At 42.9% G+C, this 12,083-nt stretch overlaps 1 long non-coding RNA gene across 1 annotated transcript in view; it reads left to right on the top strand.

Annotated features, from left to right (window-relative positions):
• Positions 1–8,580, top strand: part of LOC137763944 (uncharacterized) — a 47,231-nt gene extending 38,651 nt beyond the window's left edge. Inside the window, exon 4 of the long non-coding RNA XR_011073873.1 lies at positions 8,175–8,580. This is a non-coding gene — a long non-coding RNA (uncharacterized lncRNA). The remainder of the gene's footprint in view (positions 1–8,174) is intronic.
• Positions 8,581–12,083: the final 3,503 nt, after the last annotated feature.

Raw genomic sequence — 12,083 nt, 5'->3', positions numbered from 1 at the left:
TATACCTTCCCTTCATTCAATACCAGGTATTTCTGGTTTAACAATATAAACAAGGATCAAAGGCAAAACAAAACAGACAGAAACTGTATTTCTTTTGCTTGTTCTTAGCATAAGAAGTGCTGATTGTGGTTTGACGACACTCTTAGCAACTAGTCTGGTTTTCTGTCCCCTTTCACCCTAGTTGCCTGTGCCTACAACCATGACATTTAGAAAATAATACCATTAGAAGATGTGCAAAACAACAAAACAAGAGTTATAAAGAAAAAAAGCCCAAGGCAATACAATGACCCTTTCCATATTTTTCTCCTATAGTTACTAATTGATATACAGATATCTTAAAAATTATAATGATATACTCAGCTTTTTCCATATAACATTACATCATAAATATTTCCATATTCTGACATGGCACTGGTATCTTTCATTTTAATATTAACACACAGTTTGCTTCAACTGAAGTAGCATCTTTTTAAAATTTATTATTTATTTATTTCTGTTTTATTATTATTTTGGCTGTGCTAGGTCTTCCTTGTGGTGTGTGGGCCCTTTGTTGTGGGCTTCTCTAGTTGAGGTGCGTGGACTTCTCTCTAAGTTGCAGCGCACGGGTTGAGTTGCCCCTCGGCATGTGGGATCTTCGTTCCCTGACCAGGGATCGAACCCACGTCCCCTGCATTGGAAGGCAGATTCTTTACCACTGGACCACAAGGGAAGTCCCTGAAGTAGCATCTTAATCTGAGTTTCCAAAAATGAACATTTTCAGGACTGGGTCTGTAATTTCAAATTGCTTTTCTAAATGATTCTCCTAGTTTCTCTACCCTCAGCCAAGCACAAGTGCTCCAGCACTGAATGTTTCGGTGATTTTCATTTGCACTAAGTTTGGAATAGGTGTCTCTGATGTGATTAATCTTTTGGAAACCAAATAAGAGGGAGGAAGATGTCACCTCAGCTGCTGTACACATCAGATTATTTTAAAACTCAGATTAATTTCAGATTATTAGAGAATGATGTAAAATCTTCTATGAGATTATCAGTTATCAGATGTGGTAAAGGGCAGTTAAGCAATGAGAACACTACTCCTTGCCTGCTAACGGCCCCGTCTGAAACCTTTTCTCTGGAGGCCCTTTGATAAATGTAAGAACTGAACATCCTAAAGGTTGTTCTCTCTTTTCTGATTATTGTATTTCTCCCTTGTTGAAAAAACCTTCAATGGCTCCAACTGTCCACAGGTAAATTCCAAATCCTGAGACCTGGTTCTGAGGCAACAGAAAGGACACAGGGACCGTGGAATCCCCAAAGGAGCACAGGCCACAGACTCAGAGGACCCAGATTCAAGTCCCACCCCTGTGCTAATACTTAACTTTGCAATTTACTCATCTGCACAGTGAGAATAATGGTATCTATTTTACAAGGCTCTGTAGAAGATTAGATGAGAATTCATTTGAAGGACCTGGAATGAAGGGCCTCCTGGACGGACGTGAATTCCTTTCTTTCTTTCCTCTCCAGTCTGGGCTCAGCCTCCTTTACCCCACCCACCGTGGATCCCCGAGCTCACCTGTTCCCTTTCTGTTTCTATACATCTGCTTTTCCTCATAGTTTTTCCATCCAATGCTTGTTCCTCAGATCTCTACAATCCTGCTTAAGACCCAGGTGGGAAGTCTTTCCAGGCTTGTCTCCCCAACTGAAATGGACTTCTCTCCTGTAACAGCATCTACCTCCTAGCGTTTATCAAGTTGCTGTGTGATGACTGTATACAGGGCTACACATGCCCCTTGGAAATGGAGCCTGTGTCTCAAACCTCGATACTTGTGTATCCCTTCATCACCTTGCACAATGCCTCGTAAATAGGTGCCTGTTTACTGTTGGCTTTATTTACTTCTATCCTGTTATACTCCATGCCTTTTTCCCCTGCCCTCCCGTCTCTGCCTTTATTCCGTATATTTCATATGCAGGGACATTCATCCCAATAAGCAAATGAAATGACGGATTCAAGAAAGGGAGGGGGAAAAATACTAGCCTTGTCAAAGAAGCAGCTTTTGCACGCCTAAACCTGTCTGCTTTGGGATGGGAGCCAAACTCAGGGTGTCCAAGACGGTTCCACTTCTTTTTTATTTATTTATTTATTTAATTTCTTATTAGTCATCCATTTTATACGCATCAGTGTATCCATGTCAATCCCAATCGCCCAATTCATCCCACCACCACCATCCCCACCCCGCTTTCCCCCCTTGGTGTCCACACATTTGTTCTCTACATCTGTGTCTCAATTTCTGCTCTGCAAACCGGTTCATCTGTACCATTTTCTAGGTTCCACATATATTTGTTAATATACGATATTTGTTTTTCTCTTTCTGACTTACTTCACTCTGTATGACAGTCTCTAGATGCATCCACGGCTCTACAAATGACCCAATTACGTTCCTTTTTATGGCTGAGTAATATCCCATTGTACATATGTACCACATCTTCTTTATCCATTCCTCTGTTGATGGACACTTAGGCTGCTTCCATATCCTGGCTACCGTAAATAGCGCTGCAATGAACATCAGGGTGCATGCATCCTTTCAAATTCTGCTTTTCTCCATGTATATGCCCAGGAGTGTGATTGCTGGATCATATGGTAGCTCTATTTTTAGTTTTTTAAGGAACCTCCATAGCGTTCTCCATAGTGGCTGCACCAATTTACATTCCCACCAACAGTGCAAGAGGGTTCCCTTTTCTCCACACCCTCTCCAGCATTTGTTGTTTGTAGATTTTCTGATGATGCCCATTCTAACCGGTGTGAGGTGATACCTCATTGTAGTTTTGATTTGCATTTCTCTAATAATTAATGATGTTGAGCAGCTTTTCATGTGCTTCTTGGCCATCTGTATGTCTTCTTTGGAGAAATGTCTGTTTAGTCTTCTGCCCATTTTTGGATTGGGTTGTTTGTTATTTTAATATTGAGCTGCATGAGCTGTTTATATATTTTGGAGATTAATCCTTTGATGATTCATTTGCAAATATTTTCTCCCATTCTGAGGGTTGTCTTTTCGTCTTGTTTATGGTTTCCTTTGCTATGCAAAAGCTTTGAAGTTTCATTAGGTCCCATTTGTTTATTTTTGTTTTTATTTCCATTACTCTAGGAGGTGGATCAAAAAAGATCTTGCTGTGATTTATGTCAAAGAGTGTTCTTCCTATGTTTTCCTCTAAGAGTTTGATAGTGTCTGGTCTTTCTTACATTTAGGTATCGATCCATTTTGAGTTTATTTTTGTGTATGGTGTTAGGGAGTGTTCTAATTTCATTCTTTTACATGTAGCTGTCCAGTTTTCCCAGCACCACTTATTGAAGAGACTGTCTTTTCTCCATTGTATATCCTTGCCTCCTTTGTCATAGATTAGTTGACCATAGGTGTGTAGGTTTATCTCTGGGCTTTCTATCCTGTTCCATTGATCTATATTTCTGTTTTTGTGCCAGTACCATATTGTCTTGATTACTGTAGCTTTGTAGTATAGTCTGAAGTCAGGGAGTCTGATTCCTCTAGCTCCGTTTTTTTCCCTCAAGACTTCTTTGGCTATTTGGGGTCTTTTGTGTCTCCATACAAATTTTAAGATTTTTTGTTCTAGTTCTGTAAAAAATGCCATTGGTAATATGATAGGGATTGCATTGAATCTGTAGATTGCTTTGGGTAGTATAGTCATTTTCACAATGTTGATTCTTCCAATCCAAGAACATGGTATATCTCTCCATCTGTTTGTATCATCTTTAATTTCTTTCATCAGTGTCTTTTAGTTTTCTGCATACAGGTCTTTTGTCTCCCTAAGTAGGTTTATTCCTAGGTATTTTATTCTTTTTGTTGCAGTGGTAAATGGGAGTGTTTCCTTAATTTCTCTTTCAGATTTTTCATCATTAGTGTATAGGAATGCAAGAGATTTCTGTGCATTCATTTTGTATCCTGCAACTTTACCAGATTCTTTGATTAGCTCTAGTAGTTTTCTGGTAGCATCTTTAGGATTCTCTATGTATAGTATCACGTCATCTGCAAACAGTGACAGTTTTACTTCTTCTTTTGCAATTTGTATTCCTTTTATTTCTTTTTCTTCTGTGATTGCCGTGGCTAGGACTTCCAAAACTATGTTGAATAATAGTGGTGAGAGTGGACATCCTTGTCTTGTTCCTGATCTTAGAGGAAATGCTTTCAGTTTTTCACCATTGAGAATGATGTTTGCTGTGGGTTTGTCGTATATGGCCTTTATTATGTTGAAATAAGTTCCCTCTATGCCCACTTTCTGGAGAGTTTTTATCAGAAATGGGTGTTGAATTTTGTCTAAAGCTTTTTCTGCATCTGTTGAGATGATCATATGGTTTTTATTCTTCAATTTGTTAATATGGTGTATCACATTGATTGATTTGCGTATATTGAAGAATCCTTGCATCTCTGGGATAAATCCCACTTGATCGTGGTGTATGATCCTTTTAATGTGTTGTTGGATTCTGTTTGCTAGTATTTTGTTGAGGATTTTTGCCTCTATATTCATCAGTGATATTGGTCTGTAATTTTCTTTTTTGCAGTATCTTTGTTTGGTTTTGGTATCAGGGTGATGGTGGCCTTGTAGAATGAGTTTGGGAGTTTTGCTTCCTCTGCAATTTTTTGGAAGAGTTTGAGAAGGATGGGTGTTAGCTCTTCTCTAAATGTTTGATAGTATTCACCTGTGAAGCCATCTGGTCCTGGACTTTTGTTTGTTGGAAGATTTTTAATCGCAGTTTCAATTTCATTACTTGTGATTGGTCTATTCATAATTTCTATTTCTTCCTGGTTCAGTCTCAGAAGGTTGTGCATTTCTAAGAATCTGTCCATTTCTTCCAGGTTGTCCATTTTATTGGCCTTCAGTTGCTTGTAGTAATCTCCCATGATCCTTTGTATTTCTGCAGTGTCTGTTGTAACTTCTCCTTTTTCATTTCTAATTTTATTGATTTGAGTCCTCTCCCTCTTTTTCTTGATGAGTCTGGCTAATGGTTTATCAATTTTGTTTACCTTCTCAAAGAACCAGCTTTTAGTTTTATTGATCTTTGCTATTATTTTCTTTGTTTCTATTTCATTTATTTCTGCTCTGATCTTTATGATTTCTTTCCTTCTGCTAACTTTGGGTTTTGTTTGTTCTTCTTTCTTTAGTTCCTTTAGGTGTAAGGTTAGATTGTTTATTTGAGATTTTTCTTGTTTCTTGAGGTAGGCTTGTATAGCTATAAACTTCCCTCTTAGAACTGCTTTTGCTGCATCCCATAGGTTTTTGGATTGTCATGTTTTCATTGTTGTTTGTCTCTAGGTATTTTTTGATTTCCTCTTTGATTTCTTCAGTGATCTCTTGGTTATTTAGTAACGTATTGTTTAGCCTCCATGTGTTAGTGATTTTTACGTTTTTTTCCCCTGTAATTGATTTCTAATCTCATAGCGTTGTGGTCAGAAAAGATGCTTGATATGATTTCAGTTTTCTCAAATTTACTGAGGCTTGATTTGTGACCCAAGATGTGATCTATCCTGGAGAATGTTCCGTGTGCACTTGAGAAGAAAGTGTAACATGCTGTTTTTGGTTGGAATGTCCTATAAATATCAATTAAATCTATCAGGTCTATTGTGTCATTTAAAGCTTGTGTTTCTTTATTAGTTTTCTGTTTGGATGATCTGTCCATGGGTGTAAGTGAGGTGTTAAAGTCCCCCACTATTATTGTGTTACTGTCGATTTCCTCTTTTAGAGCTGTTAGCAGTTGCCTTATGTATTGAGGTGCTCATATGTTGGGTGCATATATATTTATAATTGTTATATCTTCTTCTTGGATTGATCCCTTGATCATTACGTAGTGTCCTTCCTTGTCTCTTGTAATATTCTTTATCTTAAAGTCTATTTTATCTGATATGAGTATTGCTACTCCAGCTTTCTTTTGATTTCCATTTACATGGAATATTGTTTTCCATCCCCTCACTTTCAGTCTGTATGTATCCCTAGGTCTGAAGTGGGTCTCTTGTAGACAGCATATATATGGGTCTTGTTTTTGTATCTATTCAGCAAGCTTGTGTCTTTTGGTTGGAGCATTTAATCCATTCACGTTTAAGGTAATTATCGATATGTATGTTCCTATGACCATTTTCTTAATTGTTTTGGGTTTGTTTTTGTAGGTCCTTTTCTTCTCTTGTGTTTCCCACTTAGAGAAGTGCCTTTAGCATTTGTTGTAGAGCTGGTTTGGTGGTGCTAAATTCTCTTAGCTTTTGCTTGTCTGTAAAGCTTTTTTTTTTTTAATTTATTTATTTTTGGCTGTGTTCAGTCTTCGTTTCTGTGCGAGGGCTTTCTCTAGTTGCGGCAAGCGGGGGCCACTCTTCATCGCGGTGCATGGGCCTCTCACTATCATGGCCTCTCTTTTTGCAGAGCACAGGCTCCAGATGTGCAGGCTCAGTAGTTGAGGCTCACGGGCCTAGTTGCTCCGCGGCATGTGGGAACTTCCCAGACCAGGATTCAAACCCGTGTCCCCTGCATTGGCAGGCAGATTCTCAACCACTGCGCCCCCAGGGAAGCCCTGTAAAGCTTTTGATTTCTCCATCGAATCTGAATGAGATCCTTGCTGGGTAGAGTAATCTTGGTTGTAGGTTCTTCCCTTTCATCACTTTAAGTATATCATGCCACTCCCTTGTGGCTTGTAGAATTTCTTCTGAGAAATCAGCTGTTCACCTTATGGGAGTTCCCTTGTATGTTATTTGTCGTTTTTCCCTTGCTGCTTTCAATAACTTTTCATTGTCTTTAATTTTTGCCAATTTGATTCCTATGTGTCTCGGCATGTTTCTCCTTGGGTTTATCCTGTATGGGACTCTCTGCGCTTCCTGGACTTGGGTGGCTATTTCCTTTCCCATGTTAGGGAAGTTTTTGACTCTAATCTCTTCAAATATTTTCTCTGGTCCTTTCTCTCTCTCTTCTCCTTCTGGGACCCCTATAATGTGAATGTTGTTGCGTTTAATGTTGTCCCAGCAGTCTCTTAGGCTGTCTTCATTTCTTTTCATTCTGTTTTCTTTATCTGTTCTGCAGCAGTGAATTCCACCATTCTGTCTTCTAGGTCACTTATCCATTTTTCTGCCTCAGTTATTCTGCTACTGATTCCTTCCAGTGTATTTTTCATTTCAGTTATTGTATTGTTCATCTCTGTTTGTTCTTTAATTCTTCTAGATCTTTGTTAAACATTTCTTGCATCTTCTCGATCTTTGCCTCCATTCTTTTTCCGAGGTCCTGGATCATCTTCACTGTCATTATTCTGAATTCTTGTTCTGGAAGATGGCCTATCTCCATTTCATTTAGTTGTTTTTCTGGGGTTTTATCTTGTTCCTTCATCTGGTACATAGCCCTCTGCCTTTCATCTTGTCTATCTTTCTGTGAATGTGGTTTTTGTTCCACAGGTTGCAGGATTGTAGTTCTTCTTGCTTCTGCTGTCTGCCCTCTGGTGGATGAGGCTATCTAAGAGGCTTGTGGAAGTTTCCTGATGGGAGGGACTGGTCCAAAATTTATCTTTGATGCTACAAGTCAGGGTATTGATTACCCTTGGAAGCAGGGCAGTGAATGGAAGGGGACAGAAGGAGCTTCTGGAGTGCTGGCGATGTTCTACTTCAGATTTCATCACTATATTCCCCACAATCCTGTAGCCAGTCTTCAATCTTGTTGATTGGATTCCCTAGAAAAGCCAGACATCAGATCACCGTGGAAACTCAACTGTTCCAGTCCCATCGCGTTCCATTTATTATTTACATGGTGCATATTGCTGCAGTCTCTAAGTGCTTTACAATTAAATAAAACATACCTCTGGGAGGGAAAAAGGAAATGAGGAAGGGGGAGGGGGAGGCGCTGGAACATGGGTTATCTTTGTGAGCTGGAGAGATCTAAGCTGACATGAGCGGGCCCTCCCTGTCTGACACAGGTGTGAGCAGTATATTGGTCACTGTCAGTGGCATAAATTCACATTGGGAGCTGGAAGCTAGCCTCTGCAGAGGAAGCTTTCTTTATCCTTGGCTTGAAAAATGCACGGTGCTCAGGAAGGGAGAAAACCCTCCTTCCTGGGTATCCACCTGAACTTCAGAATCTGGTCAGAACATAATTGATACTGATGCTTACCATATAAACCTTACCCTTCAAGAATTTTTTTTTTTTATTCCTTGTGGCAACAGAAACTACAAGTACGAAAGCTTCTGGATGCTGAGCTTTCTTCATGTGGTTCCGTTTCCCGTGGCGTTTGGAAGTCCTCAGAAGGAAGAAGGGAAGGGGTCAGGTGGTGCCAGCAAGGATCACAGACATCCCACGTCTTGTCATTCCTCCTGCCAGCACACGTGCCTTGGGGCTTTAATGCTTTTCTCCCACCTGAATCCTTCACGAACTCCTGGTGATGCGCCCTTCCTTAAGGAGGTCGAAGGGGATTGCTCCTGAAGTAGGAAAGCATTCAGACGCTTTGACCCCAGAGCCCCACGCTTCTGATGGCTTTAAATGTGGCCATCCGGCAAACTCAAGGCTTGTGGAAGCCTTGGACCTGGGGAAGAAGTTAAATCGCAATGCCTCAGCCCAGGGTGTTCAGTATCCTCTCGAATGATTAAAAATGCTGACTCTATTGCTGGCAGAGCAGTTGCTGTAGAGATTATTATGATGTGAAGCGTTTTCTGGAGGAGTGATGAGGGCAGGGTGGGAGGGGCCAGGGAACCAGACCAGGAAAAATGTCAGGGCCTCCAGCGAGAAGGCAGGAGGGTCTGGGGATTCAGCAACTCAGCTGGACAAGGACAGAGGCGGGCGGGCGCAGCGCTGAGAAGTGGGCGGCCTCTGTGCTCCACATACCAGGTTTACAGAACCCAGGTCTCAGGTGGTTTCCCCCGATGTGTGTAGGGTCCCTAGGTAACTGCCTGCCTTTCAGGAAAGGATGTCAGACACGCTGCTTTCTGTTCTCAGTGCGTGCAGGCAGGTTAGGGAAGCAGGCGTCTGTGTGTGGGGCAGTGGGAGGGGTGTCTGCAGAAGAGGAAGGGGCTGCTTGTGGTCCTGAGCGAGGGGACAGTGCCAGCCGGACGGGCTTGTGGAGCCTGGAACCAGGATCCCTGGGGCCTCGGAATCGTTCACAGTTAGGGCTGCATTTCTGCATCCCTGTGAGACGGGGGAGGGATGGGAGTGAGAGGGAAGATCATTATTGTACGAATTTTAGAGAGTTGAGCGGACATGGTGATAAGCTGGAATAAGAATGGCTACAGTATGAATCTGTTTCAAATTAAAGAAAAGAAAGAAAAAAGGAAGGAGCGAAGGAAGGGAGGGAGGGAGGAAGGGAGGGAGGGAGGGAAACCTCTGCTGGCTTTCTCCTGTACCATGCACGGCTTTAGTCTGTTGAGAACGATCCCGGGGCAGGGAGAGCCTGTCCAGGTCTCCCAGAAATGGCTCTAAGCGATGGGGAGTGGAGAGGAACTCAGAAACAAAACACACCTGGAGCTTTCGGGAACCATGCTAGATCCCTGGAGGGGACCTGAAGGAGGAGGTGTGGGCCAGGTGAACCCAAGGATGCGAAGTGCTGGGTCCCGGGTCCTGGCCACCCTTATGTTCTTCTAGGTGTTATTACGAACTCGGAAATCAATATATTAATGATCCATCCATGTCTGTTTGTATTTTTAAAAGAGGGAACATACAGCAGATAACACTTAATGCCACAGAATGACCAACAAAACGTTTGGGCAGCCGTGCAGTTCTGCCGTTCCGCGTGTACTTGGTACCTTCACTCCAATCGTTAAAAAACAAATGATCCTCATGGCAACCCTGTGGGGACGGACGGCAACATCACCCAACCCACACCAAAGGAGGGTCGAGGCTTACATCGGCAAGGTTACAGGTTTAGAAAGTGGAAGAGCCCAGTCCTAAGACCCAAACTTCTCACCATTTTCAGTCTGCTTTACCCACACAAATGGGTAGTTACAGTCTGTGCCACTGGGTAGATAGATCCTTTATTATGTGCAAAACGTGTGTGTATGTATATGTGTGCCCATGTGCGCGTGCATGCATGTATGCATGTGTGCGTATGTTTATGTGTGTGTGTTTATGTGCGTATGTGTGTATGCATATGTGTACGTGTGTGTGTATGTTTATGCCTGCACGTGTGCCTGTATGTGTTTGCATGTGTGGGTATGTATGTGCATGCATATGTATGTGTATGTGTGTGTTTATGTGTGCATGCATGTATGCATATGTGTATGTCTGTGAATGTATTTGTGTGCATGTGTGTATGTTTGTCTGTATATGTGCCTGTATGTGTTTGCATGTGTGCACGTATGTATGTGCATGTGTGTGTGTACATGTGTGTATGTGTGTGCCTGTGTATGTGTGCATACGTATGTGTATGTACGCGTGTGTTTACGTATGTATGCATATGTGTATGTGTGTACATGTGTGTATGTCTGTGTCTGTATTTGTGTGCATGTGTGTGTGTATGTACACACGTGTGTTCAGGGTCTCCCTAAGTCAGGGGTCCCCAACCCCCGGGGCCGAGGACCGGTACTAGACCATGGCCTGTTAGGAACCGGGCTGCACAGCAGGAGGTGAGTCGGGGGCAAGTGAGCAAAGCTTCACCTGCCGCTCCGCGTCGCTCCCCATGGCTCTCATTACCGCCTCGACCATCCCTCCTCGCCCCCCAGTCCCCCGTGGAAGAATTGTCTTCCATGAATCTGGTCCCTGGTGCCAAAAAGGTTGGGGATCGATGCTAAGTCACGGCACGTGGGAAGCTCTGCTCGGCGCTAGCTGATTATTACCCTGAAGGAATGTGGGCCCAAGTCTTATACGATTTTTCAAGAGAAGCTGAACACTTATATTTGTCCACCAGGTCTGATATTTTAATGTCGGTGCATTTGAAAAGGAAGAGAGACCAAAACACTGTACGAACGGAGCACCCCGGCCTCCCCTGGGAGGCGTCTGCCTTCAGTCTGTGTCCCTGGCCCCTCCCGGAGTTCCTCCTGGCAAAGGGGGTAAAGGTGGTGCCCGAGTCTGCGCCCCCCGCGCACGCCTTCCTCTCCAGTGTACTCACCTAGTCAGGAGGTTTGCCCCGGCTTCCTCCTCTCTTTTGCCTGTCTCCCTCCACCTGAGTCATTTCCAGTCTTTGGGGGGACGCTGGGAAGTCAGGTGGTGGCCAGGGAGGCTTTAACATCCTGACTGGGGGGCGAGCTGCGTGGCAGGTGGTTAGAGGGGGTGGCGCAGGGCAGGAGGAGCGGGAAGGGTGAGGAAGCTGCGGGCCAGGCGCTGCCCCTGAAGACAGAAAACGAAAGGACGGAGCCGCCGCCACACTCAGGAAATACTAAACAGCAGCGAAATAGCGAGGAACAGGCCACAGAGACGCGGCGAGGAGCGCTCGGTGGTCTGCCGTCTTCTGGCGCACAGCTGGGGGCTAGGGCTTCACACACCTCTGCCGACACTGCCTGCGGCTTTGCTCGGCTGGGAGAGAAACCTGAGTAATGAATCCGAGGCCAATGTTCTTGCTGTTATGGAAACAAACAAACGGTGGAATAAAAATGACAATAAAAGGAAGATATTCTCTTTCCGTCATTCTAAATCGATGTTACATCTCATGGAAGATAAGATTTCATTAATTAGCAGCAATAGATTTTGGAAATAGCCACGGTGTAAATGGTCTCTGCTCTGCATTTGGTAATGAAAGTGCTTTTGAATGTGACACTTTAGTCATTCAGGCAACAATATTTCTTAGCTCCTATTGTGTACCCTGGGGGGGAAGCAGGGAAATGGTAGAGGTAACCTTTTTTTTTTTTTTGAGCAGCTTATAGTCTAGTGGTATTAGATGTGCAAGGACAAAGCTCCCCCCTAAAAGCCCATCTCAAATCTAACAGTTTCAAGCAAAAAAAAAAAAAAAAAAAAAAAGCCTCTTCCAGAAAACATAGCACTTTGCATTCATCTGAACATATTTCAAGCTACATTTACTAAAACTCTGTTACCCTGTTATACAGCCAGTTGTTTTTATGTTTCTGCAAGAAAATTCAAAGAAGAGCATTTTCTTGGAAGCCTCTTTAAGATTTTAAACAGTAAATTTATCCTTATCTGATCTTAAGGCTGAG

Source organism: Eschrichtius robustus, chromosome 4 (assembly GCF_028021215.1).
Source record: "Eschrichtius robustus isolate mEscRob2 chromosome 4, mEscRob2.pri, whole genome shotgun sequence".
NCBI lineage: Eukaryota > Metazoa > Chordata > Mammalia > Artiodactyla > Eschrichtiidae > Eschrichtius > Eschrichtius robustus.
The sequence above is the reverse complement of the archived record's forward strand: the minus strand, read 5'-3'. Positions and strand labels throughout refer to the sequence as shown.